Source organism: Gymnoscopelus microlampas, assembly GCF_963454915.1.
Source record: "Gymnoscopelus microlampas genome assembly, chromosome: 23".
NCBI lineage: Eukaryota > Metazoa > Chordata > Actinopteri > Myctophiformes > Myctophidae > Gymnoscopelus > Gymnoscopelus microlampas.
This window is the reverse complement of record NC_139960.1, coordinates 5145960-5162988: the sequence shown is the minus strand read 5'-3', so window position 1 is coordinate 5162988 and position 17029 is coordinate 5145960.

The following is a 17029-nucleotide window of genomic DNA, read 5'->3' as shown; positions in this document are numbered from 1 at the left end:
AGTGTGAGCAATGTGGAGAAAAGTTCAGGCAAAGCAGTCATCTCAAAAGTCACCATCAGAGTTTTCACACAGGAGAGAAATCCTACCACTGTGAGCAGTGTGGGAGATGGTTCAGCACTGACAAAGGCCTCAGATCACACCAAATAATGCATACAGACAACTACTACTACTGTGACCAGTGTAAGAAATGGTTCAGAAACAACAGCTCCTTAAAGAAACACATGAAAGCAATTCACTCTTGAATGAACAGTTCAAGGGTGCACTCACACCAAACTTTGAACCTGACAATCTTTGCAATGGGAACAGAGTTTTTTTTTTTGCAGAAATCCACGAATAGCAACCCCTGGACATGACGATTATATGACGCAGGTACTTACCTCCAATCCAAACCTTGATCCTGAGGGCCAAGCATTGGGTCCCATTTTTTTATATAGTCTTTGGCATGACCTGGTAGGCAGGAGCTCGAACTCCGTCCTCCCAATCCGAGTGCTGACACTCTAACCACAAGACTACTGAGCTGATCTTCGCACAGGCAAAAGTTCTATTTCAAATTGGGTGACAGTTTTCAATGGAGAAAATGTTGCTCTCCATGTGTATTGAGCTATGCTAGACCGATTGGCTGATATATGGCCATTATTTTACTTATTTCTTTTACAATATTGGTATCAGCAACTATACAGCTGATGTGTCGCAACTTTAAATCACTTTCAACCCGCCGTCCCTAATCTGGGCATGTTGCTGTAGAAACTTTCAAAAATCTTTAAAAAAACAAAATCTAAAATAGCTGACATACAAGCTCATACAGTACGTGTGGTAATTTTGTATGTATGAAAAAGGTACATTACGTTCATTTATTTATTATTTTGCTCATAAGTTAAACGTTTTCAAATAGAAACTTTAATTACATTTCTTTTTTATTAATTGATTATAAAAGGTTGCACTTTTTCATAAAACATTGGTCAAAACATCAGTAATCAGTGGTCTGGATACAAAATCAGGATCGGCATGGCACCCAAATATCTGCCATTGGTCGGGCTCTAGAGCAAAGGTTCCCAAACTTTTTAGCTCACAACCCAAAAGAGAAATTAGCCATTTGCCCGGCACCCAAACTAGTGTAAAATAGACGATCTAAAAGATCACAACGCATTGCGATGCCGTGAGCTTTTAGATCTGTTATTTTCGCTGCTACTTTTTTTTATTTACGGAATTTCTTAGATGTTTTATTTACTCGTGAAAATCCTTTGAAAAATCTTTTAATACATTTTTTTTGATCATTATGATTTTGGGATTTGTTTTAAAGGCAGGTGCTGACCTTCAACTCTGAAGAAGAGCAGTGTGCTCGAAACCTTGTTCAGCCCACTCAGGTGGTACCAGAATAAATGTACAAAAGGGAGCTACAGTGTGCAAACTTTTATAATTTTCTCTATGATTTATGCTGTACTCTAGATAGACATATAAAGAAAAACGTGAAACATAACATGGGGCTGTATAAACTACTAGCTGATCCAAATTTGTTGTCTGTTAAACCCACCCAAAATATTGCAATAAATAAATGTTAATTTCACTGTATTGGTTGTTGAGGGTGAGTGAGGGCGAGTGCCATTTTTTGCCAGCCTGGTATCCCTGGTCACGTGAATCCACATCATCATGCGTCTTCTGAAGACCCGTCTGGCCCCAATTGCTGGGTGAGCGTTTTTAAGAAACAGAAAAAGTGGAAGAGCCAATCAACGTCTGCGCTCAGGGCCATGTGATTCACAGACCGGTCTGCAGAAGACACATGATTTGCGCAAACCGGGATGGTTTACCGGCAAATTGCCAAATCTACATGCAAAACTTCCTCAACTGGCATCGTGGGCTACTATAGTCCTGAATGGCCAGCGGCACAGCAGCTATAACTGTAAATGTTTCTGTTGCTTTCAGTGTAATGTACTGACCTCACTCACAGAGACATTCCTTGGTATGTTCATGTACGTACTACATACTTGCCGGAAATAAAAATAATTGTGATTCCCAAAAAAAAAAAAAAAAAAAAAAAAGAATGCCACACAAAAGTAGTAAGTAAAATAGCAGATCTATAAGCTCAAAATGTGTCGCGATTTGACACGTTTTGAGCTTGTAGATCAGATATTTTCAAAATTGTATAGTGTTTGTAAAATAATAGTAAAAAAATAATTGTTATCGACATACAAGGATTATGCAAAATCCCAGATGATATCTATATAGGCTCATAATCACCATGTTGATATATTATCAACAATATATAGCTCTCACAGTGTCACGTCTCAGATTTATAGCTGTTTTCGTTGGTGTTAAAATGATATGGACATAACAAGATGCCATTTGAGATTGTGTAATCGTGTTTGAGACAGTGTTGATTTCCACTCCAATAGTATCCTTCTTCTTGCTAATAAAGATATAAAGGCAAGATTCTGCTTTATACCCCTTCTAATAGGTTGGTGATCTGAAAAAAAGTCCAAACAACGCCATCTCTGCACCCGGTAACTCTATGTTCCAAGCTTCAGCGGTCCTCACTAATAATGCTCATGATTTTGTTCTACTTGGTCTGTGTCTCAGAGGAGGGCTGTGGACATTTCAGAAACCTGCATACCAGTGACATCATTTTTTCCCTTCAAACAAGATTTTTAAAAATGTACGCGAGAACAATGGCTTCCATCAATGCATGCTAACATTCCAGGATCCATGCATACATGTTACTCCTAACATGTATGCATGGATATAGTGAGATGTAAAGGTTTGGAGCCAGGATCCACCTGTCAATTCTCCCTGCACTTATAAGCACCGCGAGCCAGCCAGGCACCTGCTGGACCCAGAAAACCCACAGACGGTTTGCAATTTTCCCATCTGTCAGGTGCAAGTGTTGATCCCCCTCAAGCCTCAGGGCTCACAGCCATCATCAAATCAATACGGAGTCATCACTCAATCACAGGGGTGATGAGAGCTTTCAGCTCCTGTTTGCAACAGGGGCAATTTCCCCCCCGGCATCGGTCGAGAGAGACGGGTAAAGAAGAAGAAGGGGAAAAAAACCTCAGTACCTTCAGCTTCATTCACAGTGGGGGCCGGGGGGCACTTCATACGAGCACTGTGGACTTCATTATTAGCTGGATCCTAATACTGGATCGCCTCCACAGCTTGAAAATCATCCCAATACTGGATCGCCTCCACAGCATGAAAATCACTGCCCTACACTATGACCACACATCCATAAATCCCTGACACCACTTATCCCACTGATTTACACGACCCGTATTCTTTGTATATAATTAGACTTTATTGTTTTCTTTGTAGATACATTTATATCATTACTTTGCACTGTAAACTGTGTCTTCTTCAATTTGTTATGGCCTCAGGCGCAAGGTCCTGACAAATTGGAGACTTGTTCCGCCAAGTGATTAAGCCATTTTTGTACAGTATATATAGATTTTTATTATTTATACAAGGCTGGTTAAACAAGCATTTCACCATTTAAAACAAGCAAAAAATACTGCACCTACGTTAGGACTGCCTAAAGCTGAGGCCGTTTATTCAATTCGTGGACTGCAAGGAGTCAAGGGACTCCTGAATATCGACTGGTCTGTCTATAAATGTGTTGATGCTGAGAACTGAATAATTAAGCTCTGATAACCAGACGAAGAGAGGGTCATGACTTAACACTAGTTTGCTCTTTGCTTTGCTCAAGTTTTTATTTTCATTATTTGCAGGAAAACAAAATGCTTGTTTTTTGAGACTGTAGACCTGCGTGCCACAACATTGTAAAAAATGTCTCTGCTTGGAAACACTACATTACAGTCCTATCATTCTAGGTGCGCAGGCTAACGTAAAACGCAGCGAAGAACATCATGTGAACACAATTTAAGGTAATCTGGATTTGAGTACTTTCTCAGTGCAGTTTCAGACTGGCAGCTCTAAGGTTATATACCACAGAAGACGGGGACTGAGACAAGACTTTTTTTTTGCAACAACCCCAGAACTGGGATAGATCCCGGTGTTAAGACTAGAAAATGTTCTGTTTGTCAGTAATATGTGTACATACTGTATATGCTTTCGCTCAATACAATACTGCAGGAAATCAGGATAATGTGTGATGAGGTGAACCCGGTGCCAAAGGAGGGTCCACTCCATAAAGTGCAGCCTGGCCAGTGGCCACTTCGTTTACATCAGGACCACCAAACGCAACAAGTGGCACAAAGGATTCTGGGAAGGCCCTACCAACATGATGGAAATTTGACCAAATGAGACGTTTCTGATCTTTATGTCTATGTTAGATTAGGGGATCTTGTGTGAGGTTAAGTGTAAATTGTACTCCTTTCTATATTTCTAAATATATTCATGCTGAGAACTAAATTATGACTGTGATGCTATATCAATATATTATTGAGAACCAGTGTCTTATCTTATCAAATGTCCAGAATGTTTTTTAGATAGCATGTTGTTTAGACCAGGGTTTTTCAACGTTTTCCAGGCCAAGGACCCCCTAGCTGACAGAGATGAAGCAGGGACCCCCATTACAATGTATACAACTGTGTTGTAGACTTTTTCATAGATTTCATAGATAGCTTTATAGACTTGTTTGCCACACATTATCTTTTTTTTTGTGTGTGTATTTCAGACAGTTAACCTTTTACACCCTCAATACTTTGTCAACTTGACCGTTGGCTCTGCACTTGGTCTTTTTCCCTCTACACCAACTCTCTTCGCAGCTGGTGGAGGCAGATTTAGAGTTTCAAAAGACATCCTCGTGGTTGGGTGAGCTCCATAGTTTTTTGACCTGTTAATACTGTCTCATAATGTGATTGTGTCTACTGTATGTGATGTCATTTTGACATTTCTCTCCATGAATATTCTGATCATTAAAGATGATATACAAACAATCATTACCATTTATTCCATCCCCTCCTACTGTCATACAAGCTGCACTCAGGAGAGATGGCTGGAACTATTCATGCCAGTATCATCGTACCACTGTCGAGCGGTGAGGATTTTATGGACTCCAACCATTTCACAATGGTCTTCGAGGGCCTAAACAAGATGCGCCACAACCGTGCCAGGTGTGATGTGATTCTGTGCTGCAGGGGACTGGAGTTGCCCTGCCATCGATACGTCCTGGCCTCCTTCAGCACATACTTTGAGGTAAATACATACATTTATTGATCTGGTGTTGTTGAGAGTGACGGAAAGTCCTGGCAATTTGGCAGGACTTTCTAAAAACGAGGTACCATGCCAAGTGGACATGAGGTACATTGCAAAAGGACACTTCAGGGATCATGCTAAAAAGACAGTTGGCATTACAAGAATCAATGCTAAAAGGACATTGTCAAAAAGACATTCATTGCATTTTGGCAATTAATTCTAATGCAGTGTTTACTGTTGTTTCAGGAAAAGAAGAGGGAGAGGGTGGCACCAAATCCTGCGAAGTGTTCCGTCCCCGGATGTCCAAGTAATAAGTATTATGCAGACCTTAAAACCCACATGCAGGGGGTCCACAAAATAAAAAAAACCCGTGGAAACACTCATCTTCACAAAACTGGCCAGGGGCCACGTCAATATTGAAAAGTGTGCCTGCCCGGTGAAGTCCTGTGCCCACAAGCCAGGCGCCAAACTTAAAAGGCATATTAAGGGAATCCACGCCAAACAGTCCCCCGATCCTAGGCGTCAGGAGCAAATCGCAAATTCCCTTATCCATATTGCACAGTGGCGAGAGGCCAAGCGGCTTTTTGGGGAGCTGCGGGCCTCAAACCCTGCTATTCCCATGACCACCACAGTGGATTTGGATGAAGGCATCCCGGACCAGGCCGAGGAGTCCACAGAGGAGGCCGGAACGTCCAAAAGAGCTACACCTTCCATAGCCCCAAAGGCACAGCCCCCCTCCTATGCCTCTGACTCAGAGGAAGGAACAGAGATGCTGCACTAACATATGATTTATCTTCTAGGTTATACAACATGGACGTAGACGATCAAGCACTCAATCAATTGGGATGAGGTGGCCATCTCAATTAGGGAACAAAAAAAAAGAATAAAACATTTATATTTTTAAAACTTTAAGCACCACGTTTAGAAAGGTCAGTGGAGACACATTTCAAGGGTGTTTATTGTCACATCCAACTAGAGGCATCAGGGCATCATGGCCTCTAGCAGATCCACAAGCTCAAAACACGGCTTTCCTGCTTTCTTTCCTGATTTCCTGCGAGATACAGTTCTCCCGAAGCTGGAGGATCATATCAAGGAGGTGGGAGACACAGACCTCCTGTGTCAACAGAAGTACATGTATTTGTCCCATATATTCCCTCCAGGCGAGGTGGACTAGTACCCCTAGCTGTGACCCTAGCTGATCTTCTCATGTACCACGGCATTCATCGTCTGTTCCGGCTGTGTTACCTCGAAGAGAAGGAGAAGTATGCGAATGTTACCCGGTGGTTTGGCCAGATGCAGCAGCTCCCATATGTCCGACCAGGTTACCTGGAAGTTGTTCGTCTTGACTAGACATGGGCAAATAAGAACTGCACATGGGCAAATATGAACTGCACATGGGTAAAAAAGAACTGCACATGGGCAAATATGAACTGCACAATAGTAGTACTCCTGTACGTACTACTATTGTGCAGATCTACGTACTGCTATTGTTAAATAAACACCACTAAACATTATGCTTCATGTGAGTTGTGAAGTCTGTTGTTCTCATGTCTCCCTGATCTCTGCCTCAGTTTCCTGTCAGTGAGTATATAATAATTTAGTTTTGACATATTTCTTATCTCATCAGTCCAAGGAGGTCCCCTTTCCAGCAAAAAAAACATTGGTTCTAGAGCTGGTTCCGTTCTAGACATGTGTGATAGTGTCTGCCCGGTCAACACCATGTTTTGTTGTTGGTTTCTTACGGGAAAGACGGACATTTCAGAATAAAACGTGGATGTAATCTGGCTTCTAATCTGGGTGAGGTTCTCCCCAAGCTGGAGGATAGTCTGAAGGAGGTGGGAGACACAGACCTCCAAGGGACCTGTCAAGAGAAGTACTTCTTGTCCCAGATCTTCCCTTCAGGCGAGGTGGACTCTAATCAGTGCAATATTGGACTAGATTTGAAGGCTGCATAGTGTGTGCACTATGCGCTAACATAATTGTCCCATCCTGAGGAAAACACCTATGTTACATACTGTACATGTGTGTATGTATGAACATGTAGTTCATTCAAGGGTCCAGTAGGTTTCCTATAAATAAAACATGCACTCAAAATGTTCCCCAAATGGTTCAATTGCTACTGCTTTCCATTGTGCGGTCATAGAATAAACAATAGTTTTGTTGTCAATTCTCCGTAACATACTCACTATGGGATATCAGCGCCCCCTGGCGATGCACAGAGCTACATACAATAAACTCCCGGGCCATTCCATTGGCTGTTAAGGGTATGTCACGCGGACGGAAGTCCTAGGGGTATCAAAATTCAAACCCCCTGCGTGCCTAAGGCTCCCCCTCTTTTAGCTTCTCTGCGACGACAGATGCACACGGCTAAAAATTACAACATACAGTTTCTACTATTAGGACTTAAGAAAACCAGCTTTAGCCCACTGCGGGAATACTTGTATTCCCCACAGGTTTTTCTTTCTATTCAATTTAAGTAGCACGCTCCCGCGGCTATTTTTTATTTATTTCTGCGTCTTTTATTCTTCAGTTTTCCTCCTCGTGTCTCTGAGCTAGCCGAACGTGCTAGGCTAACGGCTAAGCTACCGGCTTTTTAAGCTAGCTGGCAAGCATCTACAGTAGGCTACTCGTTGTCATTGTCCTTAACGGTGAACGGACGGAGAACGGACACAATGTCTCGTCGTCGGTAACCGTCTTCCATCCCGACATCTCGCCACTCCGACTAGTGGCTTCCGCGTGCGGTTAGGGTTAGGGTGAGGGTTAGGTATAGGGTTCGTTAACGTCGGAAAGGCGACATGTCGGAAAGGCGCCATGTAACCCTCGTCGTCTCTGCAATGGATTCCCTACAAATCATCTTGGCATGGCCCCAACACCTCTGACCTTCGCCCTGATATTGGGCCCACCACCCCCTCTTCCGCCATCAACCTCCACGTTGGACCGCAGCCCCCTGCAATGCCTGGCCCCAATGGCGCAAGGTCAACCACCTTTAGGTGAGCTCCTTTGCCTGGCGTGGCAAGGCACCATACTTTAAGTACAGTACCACCCATAATTAAAGCTCCAACCGATAATAGCAGATTTTTTTTTTCTAATTTTAATGGCGGAGATGTACTGTAACATGGATTGATAGAATACATTTCAGAAATCAAAAAAGAAAAAGAAAAAAAAGAACTGAATTATTAACAGCACTACAGCGTGTATCAACATTTCGTGATTATGACAAGGTATCTTAAACCCCATGAGGTGTAACACATTTTATGTTTCCATTTGATATTTATTATTCCCCCCTTCTGTCATAGTCACAGTCTCTGTCTGTGCCCACAACGTCTGTGCCCCTGTTTTACCCCTGATCTGCACTTGCACTGAGTTTCCTATCCTTTGTGCTGCTCACAGCTCACTCACTCCGCTCTCCTCTGTGGACGTTAATTGAGAGACCGTTTCTACCTGGGCAACCCAGCTGAGACTTTTTAGGTTAATTGGTGACCATGGGTATTTATTGATCTGTTTGAAAGCTTGGTTGCCTGTTTGTTAGTCTCCTGTTTCAGGTAAGAATTTGTGTTCTTAACTGTGTTTGCCTCCTGAGTCTTCTGTATTTTGCCCTTCTTTTAAAGTGTACTTTAGTCATTTATGAATGTGTTGATGCTGAGAACTGAATTATTAGTAACTAAAATAAGACAAAAAAAAGGTTAATCATGACTTAACACTAGTTTCCTGCTCTTTGTGCAAGTCAAATTTGTATTTAGATTATTTGCAAGAAAACTATAAACCTGGGTGCCACAACATTGTTAAAGAACCAGCTTGTGAGCTTGTAGATCTGCCATTATCGAGCCGGGTCGCACACCTTTTGGCAGAAGCAGGGGAATGGAGGAGCACAGCACTGCGTCCTCAGGTCATTTCACACTCGGGACTTGAAGTGACAACATCTCCACGGAGTTTCAACAGACGCAGCGAGCCACTGACTTCATGGATTCTATTTTCAAGGATGATCAATTAAAAGTTTTTTTGTTTTTTGAGGTTAACTTTGGAATAAAAACACTATTTTTTTAAAGTCGAAGGAATGCATATTTTCTTTGTGAAAGTAAGAGGGGACCGAACCACAACCACCAATGGAAGGAGAAGAATCCCTGGGCACATCCTGCCCGTCCAGCTCCGCAGCGAGGGTCTTGAAGTATGAAGAGACAGCAGATAAAAACCTATGTACAGCTCTGAGACGTGCGAGCTCATGACATGAATCCACCCGAAGAGGAGAGGTTCTCTGGACCCAGCAGGATTCAGAAGGGCCCCGATGTACAGAAAGGAGCCAGCCTGGCTCCACAACATGTGGTCGGCCTTGACCGAGGTCAGTTGAACGCAATATCTCATGGTTTCATCAGTTTGTTAGTCTCCTGTTTCTCCTCGGCAGTCATTCTGTCCCTAGTTGTCGATGCGAGCACAACTGACCCTATCACAGCAACACACACAACTACGTCTGTCTGCACTGGAAAAACCTAGGCAAACATCTGGATGTGGGATCAAATAACATCTGGATCGGCGTGGCTGTCCTTCTCCTCTTCATAGACTCGGTGAAGTCTTGTGCCCACAAGCCAGGCGCCAAACTTAAAAGGCATATTAAGGGAATCCACGCCAAACAGTCCCCCGATCCTAGGCGTCAGGAGCAAATCGCAAATTCCCTTATCCATATTGCACAGTGGCGAGAGGCCAAGCGGCTTTTTGGGGAGCTGCGGGCCTCAAACCCTGCTATTGCCATGACCACCACAGTGGATTTGGATGAAGGCATCCCGGACCAGGCCGAGGAGTCCACAGAGGAGGCCGGAACGTCCAAAAGAGCTACACCTTCCAGAGCCCCAAAGGCACAGCCCCCCCACAGAGATGCTGCACTAACATATGATTTATCTTCTAGGTTATACAACACGGACGTAGACGATCAAGCACTCATCAATTGGGATGAGGTGGCCATCTCAATTGGGGAACAAAAAAAAAGAATAAAACATTTATATTTTTAAAACTTTAAGCACCACGTTTAGAAAGGTCAGTGGAGACACATTTCAAGGGTGTTTATTGTCACATCCAACTAGAGGCATCAGGGCATCATGGCCTCTAGCAGATCCACAAGCTCAAAACACGACTTTCCTGCTTTCTTTCCTGATTTCCTGCGAGATACAGTTCTCCCGAAGCTGGAGGATCATATCAAGGAGGTGGGAGACACAGACCTCCTGTGTCAACAGAAGTATTTGTCCCATATATTCCCTCCAGGCGAGGTGGACTAGTACCCCTAGCTGTGACCCTAGCTGATCTTCTCATGTACCACAGCATTCATCGCCTGTTCCGGCTGTGTTACCTCGAAGAGAAGGAGAAGTATGCGAATGTTACCCGGTGGTTTGGCCAGATGCAGCAGCTCCCATATGACCGACCAGGTTACCTGGAAGTTGTTCGTCTCGACTAGACATGGGCAAATAAGAACTGCACATGGGCAAATAAGAACTGCACAATAGTAGTACTACTGTACGTACTACTATTGTGCAGATCTACGTACTGCTATTGTTAAATAAACACCACTAAACATTATGCTTCATGTGAGTTGTGAAGTCTGTTGTTCTCATGTCTCCCTGATCTCTGCCTCAGTTTCCTGTCAGTGAGTATATAATAATTTAGTTTTGACATATTTCTTATCTCATCAGTCCAAGGAGGTCCCCTTTCCAGCAAAAAAAACGTTGGTTCTAGAGCTGGTTCCGTTCTAGACATGTGTGATAGTGTCTGCCCGGTCAACACCATGTTTTGTTGTTGGTTTCTTACGGGAAAGACGGACATTTCAGAATAAAACGTGGATGTAATCTGGCTTCTAATCTGGGTGAGGTTCTCCCCAAGCTGGAGGATAGTCTGAAGGAGGTGGGAGACACAGACCTCCAAGGGACCTGTCAAGAGAAGTACTTCTTGTCCCAGATCTTCCCTTCAGGCGAGGTGGACTCTAATCAGTGCAATATTGGACTAGATTTGAAGGCTGCATAGTGTGTGCACTATGCGCTAACATAATTGTCCCATCCTGAGGAAAACACCTATGTTACATACTGTACATGTGTGTATGTATGAACATGTAGTTCATTCAAGGGTCCAGTAGGTTTCCTATAAATAAAACATGCACTCAAAATGTTCCCCAAATGGTTCAATTGCTACTGCTTTCCATTGTGCGGTCATAGAATAAACAATAGTTGTGTTGTCAATTCTCCGTAACATACTCAATATGGGATATCAGCGCCCCCTGGCGATGCACAGAGCTACATACAATAAACTCCCGGGCCATTCCATTGGCTGTTAAGGGTATGTCACGCGGACGGAAGTCCTAGGGGTATCAAAATTCAAACCCCCTGCGTGCCTAAGGCTCCCCCTCTTTTAGCTTCTCTGCGACGACAGATGCACACGGCTAAAAATTACAACATACAGTTTCTACTATTAGGACTTAAGAAAACCAGCTTTAGCCCACTGCGGGAATACTTGTATTCCCCACAGGTTTTTCTTTCTATTCAATTTAAGTAGCACGCTCCCGCGGCTATTTTTTATTTATTTCTACGTCTTTTATTCTTCAGTTTTCCTCCTCGTGTCTCTGAGCTAGCCGAACGTGCTAGGCTAACGGCTAAGCTACCGGCTTTTTAAGCTAGCTGGCAAGCATCTACAGTAGGCTACTCGTCGTTGTCCTTAACGGTGAACGGACGGAGAACGGACACGATGTCTCGTCGTCTCTGCAATGGATTCCCTACAAATCATCTTGGCATGGCCCCAACACCTCTGACCTTCGCCCTGATATTGGGCCCACCACCCCCTCTTCCGCCATCAACCTCCACGTTGGACCGCAGCCCCCTGCAATGCCTGGCCCCAATGGCGCAAGGTCAACCACCTTTAGATGAGCTCCTTTGCCTGGCGTGGCAAGGCGCCATACTTTAAGTACAGTACCACCCATAATTAAAGCTCCAACCGATAATAGCAGATTTTTTTTTTCTAATTTTAATGGCGGAGATGTACTGTAACATGGATTGATAGAATACATTTCAGAAATCAAAAAAGAAAAAGAAAAAAAAGAACTGAATTATTAACAGCACTACAGCGTGTATCAACATTTCGTGATTATGACAAGGTATTTTAAACCCCATGAGGTGTAACACATTTTATGTTTCCATTTGATATTTATTATTCCCCCCTTCTGTCATAGTCACAGTCTCTGTCTGTGCCCACAACGTCTGTGCCCCTGTTTTACCCCTGATCTGCACTTGCACTGAGTTTCCTATCCTTTGTGCTGCTCACAGCTCACTCACTCCGCTCTCCTCTGTGGACGTTAAATGAGAGACCGTTTCTACCTGGGCAACCCAGCTGAGACTTTTTAGGTTAATTGGTGACCATGGGTATTTATTGATCTGTTTGAAAGCTTGGTTGCCTGTTTGTTAGTCTCCTGTTTCAGGTAAGAATTTGTGTTCTTAACTGTGTTTGCCTCCTGAGTCTTCTGTATTTTGCCCTTCTTTTAAAGTGTACTTTAGTCATTTATAAATGTGTTGATGCTGAGAACTGAATTATTAGTAACTAAAATAAGACAAAAAAAAGGTTAATCATGACTTAACACTAGTTTCCTGCTCTTTGTGCAAGTCAAATTTGTATTTAGATTATTTGCAAGAAAACTATAAACCTGGGTGCCACAACATTGTTAAAGAACCAGCTTGTGAGCTTGTAGATCTGCCATTATCGAGCCGGGTCGCACACCTTTTGGCAGAAGCAGGGGAATGGAGGAGCACAGCACTGCGTCCTCAGGTCATTTCACACTCGGGACTTGAAGTGACAACATCTCCACGGAGTTTCAACAGACGCAGCGAGCCACTGACTTCATGGATTCTATTTTCAAGGATGATCAATTAAAAGTTTTTTTGTTTTTTGAGGTTAACTTTGGAATAAAAACACTATTTTTTTAAAGTCGAAGGAATGCATATTTTCTTTGTGAAAGTAAGAGGGGACCGAACCACAACCACCAATGGAAGGAGAAGAATCCCTGGGCACATCCTGCCCGTCCAGCTCCGCAGCGAGGGTCTTGAAGTATGAAGAGACAGCAGATAAAAACCTATGTACAGCTCTGAGACGTGCGAGCTCATGACATGAATCCACCCGAAGAGGAGAGGTTCTCTGGACCCAGCAGGATTCAGAAGGGCCCCGATGTACAGAAAGGAGCCAGCCTGGCTCCACAACATGTGGTCGGCCTTGACCGAGGTCAGTTGAACGCAATATCTCATGGTTTCATCAGTTTGTTAGTCTCCTGTTTCTCCTCGGCAGTCATTCTGTCCCTAGTTGTCGATGCGAGCACAACTGACCCTATCACAGCAACACACACAACTACGTCTGTCTGCACTGGAAAAACCTAGGCAAACATCTGGATGTGGGATCAAATAACATCTGGATCGGCGTGGCTGTCCTTCTCCTCTTCATAGACTCGGTGAAGTCTTGTGCCCACAAGCCAGGCGCCAAACTTAAAAGGCATATTAAGGGAATCCACGCCAAACAGTCCCCCGATCCTAGGCGTCAGGAGCAAATCGCAAATTCCCTTATCCATATTGCACAGTGGCGAGAGGCCAAGCGGCTTTTTGGGGAGCTGCGGGCCTCAAACCCTGCTATTCCCATGACCACCACAGTGGATTTGGATGAAGGCATCCCGGACCAGGCCGAGGAGTCCACAGGGGAGCCCGGAACGTCCAAAAGAGCTACACCTTCCAGAGCCCCAAAGGCACAGCCCCCCTCCTATGCCTCTGACTCAGAGGAAGGCACAGAGAAGGCCACAGCCCCACAGCCCCCCTCCTGTGCCTCCTGCAGACGCCTCAAGAAACGATTGGTTGAGGAGACGAGAGACAAACTCAAATACAAGAATTTGTGGTTGTCAGCTTTAGCCAACATCAGGAGCGAGGAAGAGGTCTGTATTCATATGTCTGTCTGTGTAAGGTGCAAGCTCATGACATTGTTTACTGTTTCATGAGGACAACGCATCAGAAGAGTCAGAGCGCGGTGGTAGCATAAACAAGTTGATGATCGTGACAGCCCAAACAATGCTGCACTAACATAATGATTTATCTTCTAGGTTGTACAACATGGACGTAGACGATCAAGCACTCATCAATTGGGATGAGGTGGCCATCTCAATTGGGGAACAAAAAAAAAACATTTATATTTTTAAAACTTTAAGCACCACGTTTAGAAAGGTCAGTGGAGACACGTCAAGGGTGTTTATTGTCACATCCAACTAGAGGCATCAGGGCATCATGGCCTCTAGCAGATCCACAAGCTCAAAACACGGCTTTCCTGCTTTTGTTCCTGATTTCCTGCGAGATACAGTTCTCCCGAAGCTGGAGGATCATATCAAGGAGGTGGGAGAGACAGACCTCCTGTGTCAACAGAAGTACATGTATTTGTCCCATATATTCCCTCCAGGCGAGGTGGACTAGTGCCCCTAGCTGTGACCCTAGCTGATCTTCTCATGTACCACGGCATTCATCGTCTGTTTTGGCTGTGTTACCTCGAAGAGAAGGAGAAGTATGCAAATGTTACCCGGTGGTTTGGCCAGATGCAGCAGCTCCCATATGACCGACCAGGTTACCTGGAAGTTGTTCGTCTCGACTAGACATGGGCAAATAGGAACTGCACATGGGCAAATATGAACTGCACAATAGTAGTACTACTGTACATACTACTATTGTGCAGATCTACGTACTACTATTGTTAAATAAACACCACTAAACATTATGCTTCATGTGAGTTGTGAAGTCTGGAGTTCTCATGTCTCCCTGATCTCTGCCTCAGTTTCCTGTCAGTGAGTATATAATAATTTAGTTTTGACATATTTCTTATCTCATCAGTCCAAGGAGGTCCCCTTTCCAGCAAAAAAAAACGTTGGTTCTAGAGCTGGTTCCGTTCTAGACATGATAGTGTCTGCCCGGTCGACACCATGTTTTGTTGTTGGTTTCTTACGGGAAAGACGGCCATTTCAGAATAAAACGTGGATGTAATCTGGCTTCTAATCTGGATGAGGTTCTCCCCAAGCTGGAGGATAGTCTGAAGGAGGTGGGAGACACAGACCTCCAAGGGGGAGGCATGCGATAATCCGACAGACCTTTTCTCCGACTATGTGGCATCCGCGTGCGGTTAGGGTTAGGGTGCGGGTTTGGTTCGGGTTTAGTATTGAAACGTCGGAGCGCTGCGCTGTCGGAGGAATGCGCTGTCGGACTAACGTACTGCACCCCCTCCAAGGGACCTGTCAAGAGAAGTACTTCTTGTCCCAGATCTTCCCTTCAGGCGAGGTGGACTCTGATCAGCGCAATATTGGACTAGATTTGAAGGCTGCATAGTGTTTGCACTATGCGCTAACATAATTGTCCCCCATCCTGAGGAAAACACCTATGTTACATACTGTACATGTGTGTATGGATGAACATGTAGTTCATTTAAGGGTCCAGTAGGTTTCCTATAAATAAAACATGCACTCAAAATGTTCCCCAAATGGTTCATTTGCTACTGCTTTCCATTGTGCGGTCATAGAATAAACAATAGGTTATATTCATTGACACATATCGATGTAACATAGTTTACAATGAGGCCCCCTTTCCACCAAAAGAGCAGGGTTTAGAAAGGGAAGATCCTGTGCGCACCACATTGAACTTTTTCCACTACAAGTATGGAAAAACTATAGTCACTATACTTACTTATTAGACTTTGCTTATTATTACAAAACATACATAATCATTTAAGCCTTATTTTATACAACAGCTATTCGAAAATAGCCGATCTAAAGCTCACAATGCATTGTGACGCGTTGTGAACATTTAAACTTGTGAAATGGGACATTCTACATGAGTACTTTTACTTCTGGTACTTTAATTATATATTTGATGCCAATACTTTTGTATTTTTACTCAAGTAAAATGTTGAATACAGGACATTTTCTTTGGCATTGCTACTTTTACTTCAGTATAAAAATAAATCAGAGTACTTCTAACACTATTGGCCCGGGATGAGGTTGGCAACAACAAGAGGGATGTGGACTGTCAACGTGGGAGGAAGAGATATCCACACATACAATAGACTATCAATGCACGGGCCATTTGTCACAAACGTTGCTTTTGTTCTGTGTCACACACCACAAGCACCTGTGTGGGTGGAGGGGGAGTGGGGGTGTTATGTTATGGTTATGTCAACAACGTGGAATATTCTTTTTTTTTTCATGTCATTGTTTCGTTTATCAGTCGCCACTGCACCTGTCAGCGAATGGGGAGCACTGTTGCAAGCCGTGGAATATTGAACGAGTGGTTCTTTTTTTTCAGCTATTGAATCCTGAATGGAGAAATGCAGTCACGCTGTGCTATAGTTTAGTTCTCCGAATGTCTTGCAGTCACTGTCATATTGTGTTTAACTGTAGTTGTCAATTATGTATTAGGTGCATCACTGGCAGTTAACATGCACTTAAACGCTAAATACTTTGTTGAACGGAGTCCCCCAGGGGGTCTGACTAACCCACTCCTTTTTTTTTTTTACCCCTCTACAACAAATGTCTGCCGAATGTTCGCCTATTATGACATATACCCAGAATACGGAAATTGAATAAATGTATTTATGAGAACGCCCGACTTGGCAGTTGAAATTCAGTACAGAGGCATGGTAAAGTTCAACCAGTCAGTATATTTATTCACCAAATGAACAATCCCAACTGACACAAACACAGGAAGGTTTCTACGCCCAGCACAGTTTCAATTACACTGGTGAGTGGCAACCTTTTATGCTCAGCTGAGCTAATGAGCCTGGACTATACCATTTTACAGGGTGTATTCTAAATGAGAGAGCATACAATAAATACATAAATATCTTTAGCCCA